Raw genomic sequence first — 19,650 nt, forward strand, 5'->3', positions numbered from 1 at the left:
TTTTTAATATAACTTTTCAATACTAACTTGGACACAAATATGTACATACGCACATTATGCCATGTCTTATATCTTTCTTGAGTTGACATTCTATGAGATATATTATCACATCAACACATGAGTTAAAATTGTCCTATGATCCATATCTTTCAAAGCTGTCCATGGTGTTGAATTATAGCAGCTTTCTATTTTGATTTAGAAATGGACAGGAATATATTAGTAAGACACTACCAGAGTGGTGCAGTGAATATGCATGTATTCTTATGTGTTTACAGAGAGAGATAGGAAAAGAGGAGGAAAGGAATGGGATGGAAAGAAAAGAAAGAAAAGGAAATAAATAAATAAATGAAAGAAAAGAAAATGAAAGACTAAGAAAGGAAAGGGAAGGAATTCCAGCCTTTCCATAAAGAAGCATGACATGACTTGAGACCAAAAGTCATAGCATTATAAACAGAATCCCTACTTTTGTAAATCTTTCTGTTTGATTTTTATCCTCAGAAGGAAGATTACAAAAAACAGTGCAACTGAAATTCATATTTCATAATAATGGTTGAAACAATAACCATTAATAGTTCGTAAGATTTGAGTCCAATAACTTTTAAAGGCATAATTCTTTATGAGCGTATTTTATTTCCCTTTATGGACAGCTCTAGGCTCCTTTTCCTACTTCCCTGTTTCTAAAAGATATCTACTATAAATTTCTGAAAAAATTATATTTTTCCCTTTGACATCTAAAACTTTCCAATATGATGTGAAATTATTCTTCAAAGTAGTTTTAGCCATTTACACTCTTACCAACCTTGTATACGAGCTCTCAGAGCTTTACATACTTACCCAACGAGGTACTACTACTCTAAGGATACTGACAGATAGAGCACACTCTACTTTTAATTTGCTTTTTCTACCTTATTAGACATTTTTGTTTATGTGTTTACTAGGCATTTGGATTTCTTTGCAGACTTTTGCTCATTTTCATTTTGGTCATTTTCTTTTTCTTATTTTTAAGGGAATTATGTGTCTCTTTAGAATACTAAACTGTGCCACTTAATAGAAGTGGCAGATATCTCTTTCCCTTCTGTAGCCTGAATTTTCATTCATTCTGTGGTTTCCTTTGATGTCAAGATGCTCTAATTTTATATTGTGGAATTATTAAAATAAGTCTTCTCTTTATGCTAAAGTCTTTTTTAGTTCTTCTGTTAAGAAATGTTTTCCATTCCCAAGGACATAAAGATAATGACTTTATAGGTACTTTAAAAAGTTTTAAAGTTTTAACTTTAATATTTCAATCTTTAATCCACCTGAAACTCATTTTTAGATATAGTGAGAAATATTTCAATGTATTTATTTTTCTTTTCTTAATGTGGAAAACCAATTGCCCCAGTGACATTTACTGACTTGCAATGTGTGTATACATTGTGTGTATGCAGATCTCTTCGGTGCCCTCTCTTTTTGTCCACTCATCTACCTGTCTGTTCCTGTGCTAACATTATACTGTCTTATTTCCTATACATTGTAAATATTGCTATTAGAACAAATCTCTGAATTTTGTTCCTGTTTTTCTGCTTTTTTTTTTGTTGTTGTTGTTATCTTGCGCTCTTCCTCCTTTGCATAAATGTGAGAATCGGTGCAATAAATTTTTTATAAAGTAAAATATCTTTTAATTAAAATTTCATTGACTCTGTATGTCAGCAAAAAAATAAAGCTACTAAAGATAACTCCTCAACCATTATTAAGGTAAATATCCATGTTTACTTAGATCTTCTCTAATGTATTTCAGTAAAGTTGTATAATATTCTGTGTAAAGCCTTTCCATGTTCTATTAGATTTACATCTGGACATTATTACTTTGGTAGTCATCAAAATTATATTTTCCAAACTACATTTTACTCTTTGTTGCTGGTAGATAGAAATAAATTTGATACCTGGGCCAAGGGATTTGCTAAATTATCTCATTTTTCTAATGTTTTATCTGCAGATTTTTAGGGATTTTTTAAGTAGGGAAATATAGCTCCTATAATTAAGGAAAGTTTTTAAATTTCCATTCTAGTTCCTATAAATTTTCTTTATCTTAATGCACCAGCTACAACAATCAAAACAGTGAGGAATTAAAGTGATAACAAGTGGCAGTCACGTCTTGTTCTCACTGAGTACATGTTTTGACCTAGGTTTTAGGTGGACAACTGTTCCACTTATCTAGTTTTACATAAGGAGACATCCCAAAACAGTGACTTCAAACAATAACTATTTAACTTACTTACTTTAGCAGAGCTTGGTAAAGACAGCTTGCCACTGTTCCAATAAAATTCTGCCGAGTCCAGCTAGAGATGTTGGCTGGTCCTCCATATGGCTCTCCATATGATCTTTCTACATGGCTAGGTTGGGTTCCTCAAAAAATGATGGCTAGGTTCCAAGGATAATCTGAAGAACAGGTGTTTCAAGAATATAAGCGACATGTGCAAGCCTCTACTTAGATCTGTCACATTGGTCAAACTTATCACATGGCCAACTGTGGAGTATGTCATTGTGAAACAAATGTGAGTGCTGGGGGCATAGTTCGTTGAGCCCATTAAAGTGCTGATCTACCCCAGGAGCCTTTATTAAATTGACGAAGTCCCTTCTTATTTCAAGTCTGCTAAACTTTTCATCATAAATATATGCTGACTTGTATGCAATGTTTCTTTTTCCTATATCTATTAGGACTATCATGCAGTTTTAATTCTTTATACATCATTTATTCAAGTGAATTTGTTGGAACTCCAACTGAAAATCCAGAAGTGATGAATTAGACAAAGTTTTCATATTCATGAAGTACAATCTATAGTGGTAGAGAAACCACTAACAAATAAACATGTAAACATGAAACGGGTTAGATGGCAACACACATTACAGAGGTAAAGTAAGCAAGGCAAGTGACGTAGTGCAGGAAACAAATTATTTTATATTGTAAAGTTTTCATTAATAGCACCATATGTAAAAATAAAGCTTAAACACAGTTAGCTAATTGAGTATCTGAGGAAAAACATTCCAAGCAGAGAAACCAATGCAAAGTCCAGAGATGGGAGCATTCTTGGAATGTGTAATTAACAGCAAGGAAGCCAGTATAGTTTTTTAAATTGTTCTTCACCATTACTTAATTATATTCACTATTTTTTCAAACCTATTGGCATAACGTTTCATAATTTATTCCTTTATCTTATTTCTGTGGTTACCTGAAGTTACGGTTCCTTTCAATCCCTATTATTATTAATTTGTGCATTATCAGCTTTTATTCTTAAAAGATTTTGCCAGAAATTTGACATTTTAATATCTTTCCCTCTATTGTTCTTAATTTCAATAACTCTTGCTCTTATTGTAACACCGTATCACTTCTTCCACTTATTTTGAAATTTTTCCATTTGTATTTGTAATTTTTCACATTAGAGACTTAACTAGTTAATATTTAATTTTTTTCTTTTTTAATATAAGTGCTTATGGCTACAATTATTAAAATCAGTTTAGCATATTTGTCATAAATTTGGCAATGTTTATATGTGATGTGATTCTTGATACTTGATTCTATGCCACAGTTCTAATTAGTTATTATAGCTTTGTAAGTTTTGATATCCAGTGGTGTGAATTCTCCAACTTGATTTTTCTTCATGTCATTGTGGCTTTCGGTTGCCTGCATTTAGATATTAATAGAATCATTTCATGAATTTCCATAAAGCCAAAACCTGCTTGCATTTTAATGAGCCTCACAATGAATTTAAAGATAAATGTGGGAAGAATTGACTTCTTAGCAATATTGAAACTTCCAATTGATAAAAATGTAAGATTCCTTGATTTATTCGTCTATTTAAAATTTTTTTAGCAATCATTTGTAGTTTTCAATGTAGAGATTTTGCCAATATTTAATTAAATTTGTTCCTAAATATTAGGAGCCTTTCAATGCTACTAAAATTTTATGGCCTTTGTATTTTATTTAGTTTACTATTTAATTCCAATAGTTTAGGTATATTTCCTTTCCAAATTATTATGTACCCAAAACATCATCTGTTTTCAAATTTTATACCTTCTTTGTCATTTTCCTGACTCTATTGGGCTACTGAGCAGAAATACTGACAGTAGTCATTGTTGTCTTATTTCTTAACCTATAGTGGAAATTTGAAGTATTTCATCAAATATGATATGTACTGTAGCTTTTATGTAGAGTCTTTTCATCATATCAGACATTCCCTTTTCATCTGAGTATGCTTAGTAATTCAGTGATTTTATCTTTAGTAGATGTTAAATTTTTTCAAATGTTTTGCTGGATCTATTGGAATGGTTAAAGTTATTTTTCATCTGTTTGTATGTCTGTGCATGTGTGTGTATAATGTCTTCACTTAATTTTGTTATCAAGTTGATACTGGCCTCATAAGACAAGTTGGAAGTGTTTCTTCTTTCCTATTTCCTGGACAATTTTGTGTAATAAAATTTTATTTATTTATTTATTTTAAACATTTTATTTTGACACAATTTCAAGTTTACCTAGAGATTATCAGACTAGAACAAATCATAGTCATATATCCTTTACCCAGATTCACAAATTATTAACATTTTTGCCCTAGTTGCTTTATTATTTACTCTTTTAATAAACTTTTTTAACCTTTTGAACAATGTGTATTTCCTAAGAAGAGACATTCTCCTGCATAACTAGTAAAATGACCAATATAAAAAAATACCATTTATACAATAGTATTATGTCATCCAGAGTCAATATTCAAATTTAATCCATTATCCAAATAACATCCTATATTGATTTTATTTCCTAGTCTAAAATTCAACTCAGGAATAAACATTTCACTTAGCGGTCATGTCCCTTGAGGGTCTTTTAATCTGGATTAACTCCTCAGTCATTTCTCTTATAACATTGGCAGCTTGGAGTACATGTTATTTTGTAGAATGTCACTCAGCTTGGGTCTGTCTGATATTTCCTCTGATTAGATTCAGGTCACAAATGTCATGTAGGAAAACAGACATGAGATCGTCTTCTCAGCACATTACATCGGAAGGCACATGATGTTTATCTGTACCATTACTGGTGATATTAGCTATAATCAGTTGACTAAGATGGCTCTGCCAAGTTTCTCCACTATAAATTTACTATTTTTCCCCTTGGCAATTTATAAGTAATTTGTGGAGAGGTACTTTGACGATACATAAATATTCTTTATTCCCCAAACTTTGACCTACTCATTTAAGTATTCACTGAAAATTTTTGCTTAAATCAATTTTTATTATATTTGTTGCAAAATGGTGACTTTATAAGTCTACCATCTCTTCCACATTTATTAGTTGATGTTCTACTTAAATATGTTAAATCCTCTGCTATTAAATAATTTTTTAATTTATTTTTTGTTTCAATAGGTTTTTGGAAACAGATGGTGTTTGGCTACATGAATAAGGTCTTTAGTGGTGATTTCTGAGATTTTGGTGCACTCATTACCCAAGCAGTGTACACTGTATCCAATGTGTAGTCTTTTATCCCTCACCCTGATCCCACCCTTTCCCCTGAGTTCTCAAAATCCATTGTGTCATTCTTAGGCCTTTGCATCTTCATAGCTTAGCTCCCACTTATGAATGAGAACATGAGATGTTTGGTTTTCCATTCCTGAGTTACTGCACTTAGAATAATGGTCTCCAATTCCATCTAGGTTGCTGTGAATGCCATTATTTTGTTCCTTTTAATGGCTGAAAAGTACTTCATGGTGTGTATGTATACATCTCCCACATGTTCTTTATCCACTCATTGATTGATGGGCATTTGGACCGGTTATATATTTTTGCAGTTGCAAATTGTGCTGCTATAAACATGTGTGTGCAAGGAATCTTTTTCACATAATGACTTCTTTTCCTCTGGGAAGATACCTAGTAGTGGGATTGCTGGATCAACTGGTAGATCTACCTTTAGTTCGTTAAGGAATTTCCACATTGTTTTCCATAAGGGTTGTACAAAGTTTACATTCTCACCAACAGTGTAAAAGTGTTCCCTTTTCACCACATCCATGCCAACATCTATTATTTTTTGAATTTTTGATTATGGCCATTCTTGCAGGAGTAGCATCATATCACACTGTGGTTTTGATTTACATTTCCCTGATCATTAGGGATGTTGAGCATTTTTCCATATGCTTGTCGGCCATTTGTATATCTTCTTTTGAGAATTGTCTATTCATATCCTCAGCCCACTTTTTGATAGGATTCTTTGTTTCCTTCTTGCTGATTTGTTTGGGTTCTTTGTAGATTCTGGATATTAGTCCCTTGTCAGATGTACAGATTGTGAATATTTTCTCCCACTCTGTAGGTTGTCTGTTAACTCTGCTGATTATTTCGTTTGCTGTGCAGAAGCTTTTTAGTCCTATTTATCCTTGTTTTTGTTGCATTTGCTTTTGGGTTCTTGGTCATGAAATCTTTGCCTAAGCCAATATCTAGAAAGGTTTTTCTGATGTCATGTTCTAGAGTTGTTATGATTTCAGGTCTTAGATTTAAGTATTTGACTCATTTTCAGTTGATTTTTGTATAAGGTGAGAGATGAGGGTCCAGTTTCATTCTCCTACATGTGGCCTGCCAATTATCCCAGCACCATTTGTTGAACAGGGTGTCCTTTCCCCACTTCATGTTTTTCTTTGCTTTGTCGAAGATCAGTTGGCTGTAAGCATTTGGTTTTATTTTGGAGTTCTCTATTCTGTTCCATTAGTCTATGTGCCTATTTTTATACCAGCACTGTGCTGTTTTGGTGACTATGGCCTTACAGTATGAAGGCCATAGTCACCAAAACAGCTTGAAGTTTGGGTAATGTGATGTTTCCAAATTTGTTCTGTTTGCTTGGTCTTGCTTTTGACTATGCAGGCTCTTTTTTGGTACCATATCAGTTTTAGAATTGTTTTTCTAATTCTGTGAAGAACGGTGGGGGTATTTTGATGGGAATTGCATTGAATTTGTAAATTGCTTTTGGCAGTATTGTCATTTTCAAAATATTGATTCTACCCATCCATGGGCATAGGATGTGTTTCCATTTGTTTGTGTTGTCTATGATTTCTTTGTAATAAAATTTTAAATAAAACATTAATGGACATAATATGTAGCACCATTAAGTGTCTATTTTTGAGTCACTTTGCTAAGCACTTTACAGAATTATTTATTCAATATGCTCATTTTACAGAGGCAGAACAATTAAGCGACTAAAGTTACCTCACAAAGGATAAATGGTAGCACTAGAATTAAACCCGAGGAAATTGACTGTAATTGTTATGTACTTATATATGATACAGTATGCCTTCTATTATTAAGTATAAAAAATAACAAATGATAACAATACTGGAAGCAATATAATATTTTACAATAATTTTAGAAAGGAATTTATCAATATTTAAATGCATACAGTTTTAGAAATAAACTGAATAATCTTATATTCTTTAATTTTATTTTAAGGAAAAAATCAACTGCAGAAAATGCAATGTTGATAAAGATGATTATGCTATCACTTTGTTGTTATTTTATTCATAACCCAGAAAAAATATTAATAGAGCTATTTAACCTGTTTTGGTGAATGTGATAATGATTACAGAAAACATTGACTAATGCTGCTTATAACAATGAAAAACCACCCAAGGTAATTTATAGATTCAATGCCATCCCCATCAAGCTACCAATGACTTTCTTCACAGAATTGGAAAAAACTGCTTTAAAGTTCATATGGAACCAAAAAGAGCCCGCATCTCCAAGACAATCCTAAGTCAAAAGAACAAAGCTGGAGGCATCACGCTACCTGACTTCAAACTATACTACAAGGCTACAGTAACCAAAACACCATGGTACTGGTACCAAAACAGAGATATAGACCAATGGAACAGAACAGAGTCCTCAGAAATAATACCACACATCTACAGCCATCTGATCTTTGACAAACCTGACAAAAACAAGAAATGGTGAAAGGATCTCCTATTCAATAAATGGTGCTGGGAAAATTGGCTAGCCATAAGTAGAAAGCTGAAACTGGATCCTTTCCTTACTCCTTATACGAAAATTAATTCAAGATGGATTAGAGACTTAAATGTTAGACCTAATACCATAAAAACCCTAGAGGAAAACCTAGGTAGTACCATTCAGGACATAGGCATGGGCAAAGACTTCATGTCTAAAACACCAAAAGCAACGGCAGCAAAGCCAAAATTGACAAATGGGATCTAATTAAACTAAAAAGCTTCTGCACAGCAAAAGAAACTACCATCAGAGTGAACAGGCAACCTACAGAATGGGAGAAAATTTTTGCAATCTACTCATCTGACAAAGGGCTAATATCCAGAACCTACAAAGAACTCAAACAAATTTACAAGAAAAAAAACAAACAACCCCATCAAAAAGTGGGCAAAGGATATGAACAGACATTTCTCAAAAGAAGACATTCATACAGCCAACAGACACGTGAAAAAAATGCTCATCATCACTGGCCATCAGAGAAATGCAAATCAAAACCACAATGAGATACCATCTCACACCAGTTAGAATGGTGATCATTAAAAAGTCAGGAAACAACAGGTGCTGGAGAGGATGTGGAGAAATAGGAACACTTTTGCACTGTTGGTGGGATTGTAAACTAGTTCAACCATTATGGAAAACAGTATGGCGATTCCTCAAGGATCTAGAACTAGATGTACCATATGACCCAGCCATCCCATTACTGGGTATATACCCAAAGGATTATAAATCATGCTGCTATAAAGACACATGCACACGTATGTTCATTGTGGCACTATTCACAATAGCAAAGACTTGGAATCAACCCAAATGTCCATCAGTGACAGACTGGATTAAGAAAATGTGGCACATATACACCATGGAATACTATGCAGCCATAAAAAAGGATGAGTTTGTGTCCTTTGTAGGGACATGGATGCAGCTGGAAACCATCATTCTTAGCAAACTATCACAAGAACAGAAAACCAAACACCACATGTTCTCACTCATAGGTGGGAACTGAACAATGAGATCACCTGGACTCGGGAAGGGGAACATCATACACCGGGGCCTATCCTGGGGAGGAGGGAGGGGGGACGGATTGCACTGGGAGTTATACCTGATGTAAATGACGAGTTGTTGGGTGCTGACGAGTTAATGGGTGCAGCACAGCAACATGGCACAAGTATACATATGTAACAAACCTGCACATTATGCACATGTACCCTAGAACTTAAAGTATAATAATAATGAAAAAAAAAAAAAGAAAGAAAAAGCAGAGGACTTGGAGGGAGAGAATAACAGTCACTAATTTGACTGTACCTGTATTAGTCCATTCTCACACTGCTATGAAGAAAAATACCCCAGACTGGATAATTTATAAAGAAAAGAGGTCTAATGAATGCACAGTTCTGCATTGCTGGAGAGGCCTCAGGAAAATTACAATCATGGCAGAAGGTGAAGGAGAAGCAAAGACACATCTTACAGAGTGGCAGGCAAGAGAGCTTGTGCAAGTACAGAAAAAACTACCAGTTATAAAAGCATCAGATCTTGTGAGAATCCACACCCTGTCATGAGAACAGAATGGGTAAACCACCCCCATAATCCAATCACTTCCCACCAGGTCTCTTCCACAACACCTGGGGATTACAATTCAATGTGGATTTGAGTGGGGACACAAAGCCTAACAATATTAGTGCCAAATGCAATCCTAGATGAATTCTAGGAAATTTCTAGAGCAGGAAATTTTAAATATAAGTTTTGAATGGAAAGATTCAGCTATAGAGGAAGAATATGATTTCTCAAAGAACTATTATAAGTATCCTGTTCTTGTCTAAAAAAATTCTTCCCTAGCACAGAATCTCACTTCCTATAGGTTCTTAAGCATGATGATACATGTTTTATGGCTGAAATAACCTAATGAAATATTCCAATACACAATTTTATTACATGTATATATGCTAGTAATTTGTACATAGCTTTATAAGTACATATACAAGTATACATAAGTTTATAATATGCATCTAGCTTTTCAAAGCTACATGAAAAGAATCTATGAATGATATAGTAACAAAGATCAAACATAAGGCTATATATACAACAGTAAATTGAATTCATAGATAATAAACTTATACTATAATTCACAAACAGCAATAAATTGTAGAAAAGCATGATCTTATAAAACTGAACAAAATTAATTTTAAATGCTACAACATAAATATCAAGTGGAAAAAAGCTTCCATTTTACAAGATGAGGCACATTCTTTACAGTTGTATGTTACTTGTATTATTATTTTAATATGTAATTTAAATAGAACTTTCAATATGGTAGACTACTACAATAGTGATCCAGTATATCAAAATAGTGAATTAAATAAAACAAGAGACTAAGTAAATGGGTGGCTATGTGAATATATACTGTACATACATAGTCCCCAGGGTGAATGAGAACTGGAACTTTGCTAATACCAACTCTCTCCCTTGCTCTCTCCCTCTACCCTCTCTCTATGTATATATATTTGTATTAACAAGAACCCAGTTCTCATTAATTCTGGGGTAAGGGGCTTTCAGAGAAAAAGTAAACACCCTTGAGGTTTTCTGAAATGTCTTTCTTTTTTAATAGTAATGACCCTTTCTACTTTACAGTTGAGTGTGGTGCTTTGCTTGCAGTCACCCATTTCTTTCCCTAAGGAGGTCAACTTTGAAGGATAGACTTTGAACAAAGTTTATCTCAATGCTGTTTGTTAAGTGGCTTACCCCAAGAGGCCTTTTGCAGAAGTAATTGTTAAAACCATGATGCACAACTGAGAGAAAGGCGCCAGGGACTACCTAACAAAGCTGGCACCTCTGGAGACACTTTGGAAGTATTTAATACATATGCCCTGATGGATCATGTTGCTCTTCAAAGAAAACAGTTTTGAGGCACCTAAGCAATTATGTACTTACTGACTTTGTGAAAACATTTATAACATCTTAATAATACAATTATCGGTAAGCTTTCTAATGAGCCCCCAAGTGACCTGCTAGTAGAACAAAAACTTTCTTGATAAGAGCCAGTTTTCAAGAGACCATTTTTAATTGTATGAAAACTGAAAAATGATGGTGTTAAGAAGCTGCTGTTAGCTCTCTGTAAACTGTATGGACTCTTTGCTAGTATGGCCCTCAGTGAACACACATCTTTAGTACAAACTAACAATTGCTATAACTTGTAGTCTTAGAAGAAAACAAATACTGTGGAGGCCTCCAAAGTTATTCTAGTTACCAATATTCTATATTGGGAGACAGAATTCAAACTCCAAAATTTCAAATTCTTCTTTGTTTTATGTTTAAGTGGGTTAGAATAATCTAATAAAATACTGCCCATAAACAAATCAATCCTGCATTTTAAAAAAATGTTCTGTGAAAGCAATAAACCTTGTTGCCAACTTTCAATATGGCATATACACCAGTTAACAATACATCTTTTAGAATCAGATGGTATGAGTTTGAACAATGAACCACCAATTATTAGGTATGTGACTTAAGGAAAACTAGTTAATTTGGTGGCTCAATTGTAAAAAAGATGGTAATAGTATGTCTCGCATGTGGCATGTTAAATGGGTTAATATATATTAACTACATTAAATAATATAACATTTAAGCATGGAAGAGATGTTAGCGCTCATCATTCAGTCACCCTAGTAACAATGTATTGTTTTTGATAGTTACTTCAAAAAACACTTTTGTATTTTTGTTTTTAAAAATTATTTTTATTTTATAGAAAAGAAAATTCAGATTAAAGAAACCATAATTATCTTGACTAAGGTTACACTGGTATGCATCAGTAGTGTCCAACTGCAAACGCACGTCTTCTGATTACGAGTATGATGGTTCTTCCATCAACTTGTAGCTATTTCCACATCCATTTACAATTCGACCTCTTCCAATACTGGAAGAGTTAAAAATGGGATGGAAAACTACATTTGGAAGAAATAAACACTGACTGTTTTGTTTCACTTAAGGTTAATCAAATTTCAAAATACACATTCTTGCTCCCATTATGGTGGTGTAAGTACACTCATTCTGTCTTTCCCCCTGAGAAAGTTAAAATTGTCCCTGATTGCATATGATATATTATCATACATAAAAACTATAAAGAATTTATCCAAAAGCTGTTAGAAATAATAAATGAATTCAATAAACTTGCAGGATACAAATCAACATATAAAAATTATTTCCATACACTAACAACAAACTATCCAAAAAAGAAATCAAGAAAGCAACCCCACTTACAATAGCTACAAAAAAAAGAAAAATAACATACTTAGGAATTAACATAGCCAAGGAGGTTAAAGATCTGTATCCAAAAAAAGCTATGCAGCATTGATTAAAGTAATTGAAAAGACACAAATAATTGGAAAAAATCCTATAAATATATCCTATGACTTTGAAGGATTAATATCAACAAAATTTTCATGCTATTCAAAGTAATCTACAGAGTCAGCATAAGCTCATCAAAATATCGATGGCATGTTTCACAGAAATAGGAAAAAATCCTATAATTCTATGGAACTAAAAAATAACCCAAGTAGCCAAAGCAATCTTGCAAAAAATGAACAGAGCTGCAAGTAATATACTACCTGATTTGAAAATATACTCCAAAGCTAGAGTGATTAAGACAGCATGGTACTGGCATAAAAACAGACACAAAGACTGATGGAAAAAAATAAAGAACTAAGAAATAAATATATGCATTTACAGTCCATTGATTTTTGACAAAAGTGCCAATAACACACTATGGAGAAAAGACAGTTCCTTCAACAACTAATGTTGGAACAATTGGGTATTCGCATGCCAGTAGAATGAAATTGGACCCTTATCTCACAGTATATTAAAAAAAACTGAAAATGGATTAAAGAAGTTTGGATTAAATGTGTAACCCGAAATTGTAAAAATACTAGAAGAAAATATTGGGGAAAAAGTTCCACGACACTGATCTGGGAAGGACTTTTTGGATATGACCTTGAAAATACTGGCAATAAAACCAAAAAGAGACAATTTGACTACATCAAACAAAAATGCTTTAACACAGTCAAGTGAACAATTAACAGAGTGAAGAGACAACCTTTGTAATCAGCCAAGCACACATCTGTTAAGAGGTTACTATTCAAAATATACATTACAAATAACCCAATTAAAGAAAACAAATAACCTAGTTAAAAAATGATGAAATGACCTTCAAAAGAAGACATGCAAATGGCCAACAGGTATATGAAAAAATACTAAATTAATAGCAGAGAAATGCAAATGAAAACCACAATGAGATATAATCTTATATCTGTTAGAATAATTAATATTAAAAGACAAAAGATAACACATGCTGGTGAGGATGTCAAGAAAACGGAACTCTTCCACACTGTTGGTGGGAATGTGAATAAGTATAGCCATTATAGAAAAGTAGTATGAAAGTTCTTCAAAAAATTAAAAATAAAACCACCATATGGTCAAGGAATCCCATTACTTAGTATATATCCAAGGAAATGAAATCAACGTATCAAAGAAATATCTGCACTCCAATGTCTATTGCAGCACCATTCATAATAGCCAAGGCATGGAATCAACCTAAGTGTTCATCAATGGATGAATGGATAAATAATATATGGCATATGTGCACAATAGAATACTATTCAATTTTTAAAAAAGCAAATTCTGTCATTTGTGACAACATGGATGAACCTGGAGAACATTATTTTAAGTGAAATAAGCTAGGAACAGAAAGACAAATGCTACATGACCTCACATATATGCAGAATTTTTAAAAGTTGAAGTCGTAGAAATAGAGAGTAGAATTGTGGGTACTAGGGGCTGGGAGGGGATGTGGTGGGGAGATGTTGGTAAATGGATACAATATTTCAGTTATATAGGAGAAATAAGTTCAAGAGATCTATTGTACAACGTGGTGACTGTAGTTAATAACGTTTTGTATTCTTAAAAACTGCTAAAAGAATAGATGAGTCTTCTCACCACAAAAAAGTATGTGAGGTATTGCATATGTTGATTAGCTTGGTTTAGCTATTTCACAAGGTATACGTATTTCAAGGCATCATGTGGTACATGATAAATATAATTTTTATTTGCCATCTATAACAATAAACAAATAATAGTGTACGACAGGTAAAAAAAGATTACAAGCAAATTATTTTCTTATATTACAAAGAAAAACAAGCCTTTGATTTAAAACCTCATCAGTTTTTAGCTTCCAAATCCACAGGAGTACCTACCATTTCTGCCTTCATTCCTCTAACTGTGGTGAACTCCTCCGGCTATGCTCAGTATGGTAACTGTTGCTGCTTTCTCAGGTGTATAATGCCAATGACTATTGGCTCCCTTTTCTGTTTCTTTATCCACACTTCGCACAGTTCTGACTGTCCTTCCTTTTCTGTTATGAGAAAACAGGGCTCAAATTGTCTATGAACCTCTCTAGTGGTATTGAAATGGGAAAAGTTTGCTTGTCCCCCTCGCAGGGCATGCGATGGGGATGTGGCTCGCTTTTTCAGGGCCCCACTGCTCAAACATCCAGGGAAGCTTACAGGCAGGCAGGTTGTAGAACTCCGACCCCATGGCAGTGTCTAGGGGTGAACGTTTGCAGCTTCTGAAGCCCCAGTGGGCGTGTGTTACAGGATGCTCTTAGTTTGCTGTCTATAGGTGGCTTGTGTTAGCTCAATTAGACCTTCTACCTTGTCGCAAGGACAGAGGGCTTTCTGTATCTCAGGGTTTCTTGCCTTGGTGTACCGGAAGAATTAGAACACACGTGGGCTTGGAGAATTCGTGTAAAACTTTATTGAGTAGAAGTAGCTCTCAGCTGATGGGGGAGCCAGAAGGGAGATGGTCTTCCCCTGAAGTTGGGCCACTTGGGCCTTGCTCTCCTCTGCCAGGGCCAAACTCCACCTCCTCCCACCACTTGGGCCTGCCGGCATGCTGGTGCATATCCATGCGCTCTTCTGTCTGCGCTCTTCTGCCTGCGTTCTCCTATCGACATCCTCTCGAGGACCGGCCGCTTGCATCTTCTTCCGCCAACGTGCTCCTCTGGACATCTGGACACCTGTGTGTCTGCCTGCTGGGGCCTCGGGTTTTTATAGGCCAAGGATGGGGGCATGGTGGGTCAGGGTGGTCTTTTCAAATGCAATATTTGGGCGAAAAAGCAGGAGTGCCTGTCCTCACCTAGGTCTATGGGGGTGGAACCCTAGTCAGGCACCACACCTTCCTCTACCCAGCACTTCTCTTCTCCCCTTTTGTATCATTTAAAGGGACCACGTTCTTCCCTTCCCAGCATTCCCTTATCAGTATGCTAGCAGATTGCTTTTGGGATTCACTTCTCTAGGCTTTATTATGTGTGTTTTGCTTTTTTTTGTTTTTAACATTTCTTTATTTTCTCTAGTATATTGAAACTGAACAGCCTTAGATTTAACAAAATGCTATATTTATTCAGAGCTGTGAATTAATCATTGGAAGAGCATCAGAAAGTAAAGAAAATGAATGGGATATAAACAGAATGTGAGAATTGCGGTGGTATTGATAAAACAGATGGCAACTGATTTTGATTAAAGGGTTATGAGTTTGAATTAAAACAAAATATGGCATTATGAGATTTGGTTGAATTTAGAATGGAAGTAAAAGCTGCAGATATACAAAGTGAAAGTCAGTGGTATACGGTTAATATTTAAAGCAAAAAAAAAGTGGAAGAGGTAGACTACATTGAGACAGAAGAGCAAGTTGTCAAAGTATGAGGCTTGGATGTTTCCCACTTTGGAAATATTTGATGAGAAATACGTGTTGACCAAAAATTTTTTTATCATCTAATAAGCAAATGTGTCAGAAAATTTTGACTTAAAATAATATTTACAACCAACTAAATTACATCATTTATTATCTCTGCTTATTCATCTATTCTGTGAACACAATATCCTGGAATAATATTCTATGGCAAATGAAATAAACTATGGGATGTGAGAAATACCAAAATGTGTACTTCCTACAAGATGTGTGTTAACTGGGAGCATAAAAAGTAGCAAGAAAGCAAAAACTTTCATGCACAAACCCTCTAGGATGTTCAGTGTCATGGTAGTTTTATGGTATGTTTATACATATATTTTAAATTTTATTTTATTTTAGGTTCCGGGATACATGTGCAGACGTACAGGTTTGTTACATAGGTAAACGTGTACCATGGTGATTTGCTGCATCTAACCACTCATCACCTAGGTATTAAGCCCTGCATGCATTAGCCATTTGTCCTGATGCTCTCCCACCCTCCACCCCCCTGACAGGCCCTGGTGTGTGTTGTTCCCTCCCTGTGTCCATGTGTTCTCACTGTTCTACTCCCACTTATTAGTGAGAACATGCGGTGTTTGGTTTTCTGTTTCTGTTAGTGTGTTGAGGATGATGGCTTCCAGCTTCGTCCATGTCCCTGCAAAGGACGTGATCCCATTCCTTTTTATGGCTGCATAGTATTCCATGGTATATATGTACTACATTTTATCTGTTCTATCATTGGTGGGTATTTGGATTGATTCCAAGTCTTTGCTCTTGGGAATAGTGCTGCAATAAACATATGTGTGTGTATATCTTTATAATAGAATAATTTATATTCCTTTGGGTATATACCCAGTAATGAGATTGCTGGGTTAAATGGTATTTCTGGTTCCAGATCCTTGAGGAATTGCCACACTGTCTTCCACAATGGTTGAACTAATTTACATTCCCTCCAACAGTGTAAAAGTGTTCCTATTTCTCCACAGCCTCACCAGCATCTATTGTTTCTTGACTTTTTGATAATTGCCCTTCTGACTTGTGTGAGATGGTAGTTCATTGCGGTTTTAATTTGTGTTTCTCTAACGATCAGTGATGTTGAGCTTTTCTTCATAAGTTTGTTGGCTGTGTAAATATCTTCTGAGAAGTGTCTGTTCATATCCTTTGTCCACTTTTTGGTGGGGTTACTTATTTTATTATTGTAAATTTGTTTAAGTTCCTTGTAAATTCTGGATATTAGACCTTTATCAGATGGGTAGATTGCAAAAATTTTCTCCAATTCTTCAGGTTGCCTGTTCACTCTGATGATAGTTTCTTTTGGTGTGCAGAAGCTGTTTAGTTAATTAGATCCCATTTGTCAATTTTAGCTTTTGCTGCAATTACTTTTGACAATTTCATCATAAAATTTTTGCCCTTGCCTATTTCCTGAATGGTATTGCCTAGATTTTCTTCTAGGATTTTTATGGTTTTGGGTTTTACATTTAAGTGTTTAATACATCTTGAGTTAACTTTTGTATAAGGTGTTAGGAACGGGTCCAATTTCAGTTTGCTGCATATGGCTAGCCCATTTTCCCAGCACCATTTATTAAATAGGGAATCATTTCCCCATTGCTTGTTTTTGTCAGGTTTGTTGAAATTCAGATGGTTGTAGATGTGCTGTCTTATTTCTGATCTATTGGTCTATGTGTCTGCTTTGGTACCAGTACCATGCTGTTTTGGTTACTGTAGCCTTGTATTATAGTTTGAAGTCAGGTGTCTTTATGCTTCCAGCTATGTTCTTTTTGCTTAGGATTGTCTTGGCTATACAGGTTCCTTCTTGGTTCCATATGAGTTTTAAAGTAGCTTTTTAAAAAAATTCTGTGAAGAATGTCAATGGTAGTTTGATGGGAATAGCATCAAATCTGTAAATTACTTTGGGAAGCATGGCTATTTTCACAATATTCATTCTTCATATCCAAAGGATGAAATGTTTTTCCATTTGTTTGTGTCCTCTTCTAATTCCTTGAGAAGTGGTTTGTAGTTCTCTTTGAAGAAGTCCTTCACATCCCTTGTTAGCTGTATTCCTAGGTATTTTATTGTCTTTGTAGCAATTATGAATGGAGGTTCATTCATGATTTGGTTCTCTGCTTGTCTGTTGTTGGTGTATAGGAATGCTTGTGATTTTTGCACATTGATTTTGTATCCTGAGACTTTGCTGAATTTATCAGCTTAAGGAAATTTTGGGCTGAGACAATGGGGTTTTCTAAATATACAATGTCATCTGCAAACAAAGACAATTTGATTTCCTCTCTTTTTATTCAAATACGCTTTATTTCTTTCTCTTGCCTGATTGCCCTGGCCAGAACTTCCAATACGATGTTGAATAGGAGTGGTGAAAGAGGGTTTCCTTGTCTTGTGACAGTTTTCAGAGGGAATGCTTCCAGCTTTTGCCCATTCAGTATGATATTGACTGTGGGTTTGTCATAAATAGCTCTTATTATTTTGAGATACGTTCCATCAATATCTAGTTTATTGAAAGTTTTTAGTATAAAGGGATGTTGAAATTTATTGGAGGCCTTTTCTGCATCTATTGAGATAATCATGTGGTTTTTGTTATTGGTTCTGTTTATGTGACGAATTGCATTTATTGATTTGTTTATGTTGAACCAGTCTTCTTCCCAGGGATGAAGCTGACTTGATCATGGCAGATAAGCTTTTTGATGTGCTGCTGGATTTGGTTTGCCAGTATTTTATTGAGGATTTTCACATTGATGTTCATCAGAGATATTGGCCAGAAGTTTTCTTATTTTGTTCTGTCTCTGTCAGGTTTTAGTATCAGGATGATGCTGGGCTCATAAAATTAGTTAGGGAGAAGTCCCTCCTTTTGAATTGTTTGAAATAGTTCCAGAAGGAGTGGTACCAGCTCCTTTTTGTACCTCTGGTGGAATTTGACTGTGAGTCCATCTGGTGCTGGGCTTTTTTTGGTTGTTAGGCTATTTATTACTGCTTCAATTTTAGAACTTGTTATTGGTCTATTCAAGGATTTGACTTCTTCCTGGTTTAGTCTTGGAAGGGTGTATGTGTCCAGGAATTTATTCATTTCTTCTAGATTTTCTAGTTTATTTGCATAGAAATGTTTATAGTATTCTCTAATGGTAGTTTGTATTTCTGTGGGGTCAGTGGTGATATGCCCTTTATCATTTATATTGTGTCTATTTGATTCTTCTCTTTTTTTCTTCTTTATTAGTCTAGCTACCAGTCTATCTATTTTATTAATGTCTTCAAAAAAGAAACAACTTCTGGATTTATTGATTTGGTGAAGCATTTTTTTGTGTCTCTCTCTTCTTCAGTTCTTTTCCCATGTTAGCTATTTCTTGTTTTCTGCTAGCTTTTGGATTTATTTGCCCTTGCTTCTCTAGTTCTTTTAGTTGTGATGTTAGGGTGTCAATTTGAGTTCTGTCTAGTGCTACAAATTTCCCTCTTAACATTGCTTTAGCTGCATCCCAAAGATTCTGGTATGAAGTCTCTTTGTTCTTATTGGTTTCAAGAACGGTTTAGTTTCTGCCTTAATTTCATTATTTACCTAGGAGTCAGTCAGGAGCAGGTTGTTCAACTTCCATGTCGTTGGTTTTGAGTGAGTTTCTTAATCCTGAATTCTAATTTGATTGAACTGTGGTCTGAGAGACTGTTATGATTTTCAGTTCTTTTGCATTTGCTGAGGCGTGCTTTACTTCCAATCATGTGATCGATTTTAGAGTAAATGCCACATGGCACTGAGATGAACGTATATTCTGTTGTTTCAGGCTGGAGGGGCTTGTAGATATCTATTAGATTCACTTGATCCCAAGCCAAGTTCAAGTCCTGAATATACTTGTTAATTTTCTGTCTCAATGATCTGTCTAATGT

Source organism: Macaca thibetana, chromosome 4 (genome assembly GCF_024542745.1).
Source record: "Macaca thibetana thibetana isolate TM-01 chromosome 4, ASM2454274v1, whole genome shotgun sequence".
NCBI classification, from domain to species: Eukaryota; Metazoa; Chordata; class Mammalia; order Primates; family Cercopithecidae; genus Macaca; species Macaca thibetana.